Genomic DNA, 2,107 nt, shown 5'->3' with positions numbered 1-2,107 from the left:
TCCTTTCCCTCCTCACCTGAGACTGGACAGCAGCGTTCGCTGTGTTCCCCGGACACAAGTACCTTTTCCTCAATCCCGTTCTGTCAACCGTTTGTCCGTCCTGCACCAACACCAGGTCTTTTGAATGCCAAGAGCTTGAAAATATTTTTTGGTCTCTTCAAGGCAACCTGCCAGTCTCGTTCTTATTTTCAAACTTATCGGAGTTATTCCTGTGCCTTTGCCCCTTGATGTGCATTTTTGAAGATTAATAGACTTTACTTTTTTTTTTTTTTTTTGCGGTACGCGGGCCTCTCACCGCTGTGGCCTCTCCCGTTGCGGAGCACAGGCTCCGGACGCGCAGGCCCAGTGGCCATGGCTCACGGGCCCAGCCGCTCCGCGGCAGGTGGGATCCTCCCGGACCGGGGCACGAACCCGCGTCCCCTGCGTCGGCAGGCGGACTCTCAACCACTGCGCCACCAGGGAAGCCCTGTACATCTTTTATAATAAAACTGTAATTGTAAGTATAACGTTTTCAGGGGGTTCTGTGAGTCATTCTAGCCAGTTATTGAATCTGAGAGAATTGTGGGAGCCCTGAATTTGCAGCCAGTGAGTCAGAAGTGAACATGGCCTGAGAAGCCCACTTGTGGCTGATGTCTGGAGCGTGGGCAGTCTCGTGGGACTGAGCCCTTACCTTGTGGGGTGTGCACTAACTCTGGGTGATTATCATCAGGATCGTATTGCAGTACACCCAGTAGGTGTTGACCAGTTGGGGGTGAAATAGAGCAGTACCTAAACCAATTTCTCATTAGCAAGTTACCGTTTCTTTTTAAACTGTGGCAAGATATACATAACATAAAATTCATCATTTTAACCATTTTTAAGTGTACAATTCAGTGGCATTAAGTACATTCAGTGTGTTCACAATGTTGTGCAACCATCACCATCTATTTCCAGAACTCTTTCATCATTCCAGACAGAAACTCTTTGACTCTTAAATAACCAAGTTAGCTGCAAATAGGGGCCCTTATTCCCCTCTTCAGAAAGTAATTACAGGGATAATAAATTACTGCTCTTCTTTGACTCTTTGAAGGGGAGGAACAAGGGGTTCTTCCGGAGGGAAGTGAGACAGAAAAGGAAGGAAGTCTTCACAGGGTTATGTTAGTGAACAGTTTACTTCTGTGAGTACCTGGGGCTCAGTTTTGCAGGAACCCTCCAAGAGACAGTGAATAAGGTACCCAAGAGTTTGCCCCCTCGCCCCTCCAGGTTTCCCATGAGTTTTGAGTTTTAAGCTTAGGAGATGAACATATCACACACCAAGCAGTGGCCCCACTTCTACTTGACCTGGAGGGCAGCATCAGGGCGCCTTGGTGATTGGAAGGAAAGGACCTTCCCACACAGCCATGCTAGGCAGAGGGGTGTCCTCAGGGACCATGGGCTAAATCTTTGTGCATTCCATCCTTAGTTTCTTAAGAATAATTCCTGGAAATGACGCCGCTGGATCTGATCATGCATATGTTTTGAATTTTCCTCTTTGATTTAACAAACAAGTCATCAGTGTTCATAGGAGAAAATTTAAAAATCATAGACCACCACCAAACCCATCTCGCAGAAGTAATCGGCTCCTACATTTTGGAGTATTTTCCATACATACTATTTATTTGTTTGTTTGTTTGTTATTTATATTTCAGTTTTCCCCAATATTTTATTTGAAAAAATTTTCAAACCTACAGAACAATGGAAAGAAATACACAATCAACACCCAAGTGCCCTTACTGGACCCATCCGTTGTTCACACTGTGTCCTGTTTATGTCCTTCAAATATCTAGGTCTACATCTATACCCACGTTTATGTCTTCTATCATGCTGCTATAACCAAATACCATAGGCTGGGTGGCTTAGACAACAGATATATATTTTCTCACATTCTGGAGACTGGGAAGTCCAAGATCAAGGTGCTGGCAGATTCAGTTCCTGACGAGGACCCTTTTCCTGGCTTGCAGACGGCCGCCTTCTCATTGTGTCCTCACAAGGCAAAGAGAGAGAGCGAGCCCTGGTGTCTCTTCCTCTTCTTATAAGGACACTAATCCCATCATGGAGTCCCTGTCCCCAAGACCTCCTCTAAACCTAA

The sequence above is a fragment of the Physeter macrocephalus genome, chromosome 17, assembly GCF_002837175.3.
Source record: "Physeter macrocephalus isolate SW-GA chromosome 17, ASM283717v5, whole genome shotgun sequence".
Taxonomy (NCBI): Eukaryota; Metazoa; Chordata; class Mammalia; order Artiodactyla; family Physeteridae; genus Physeter; species Physeter macrocephalus.
Note: the sequence above shows the minus strand (reverse complement) of the source record.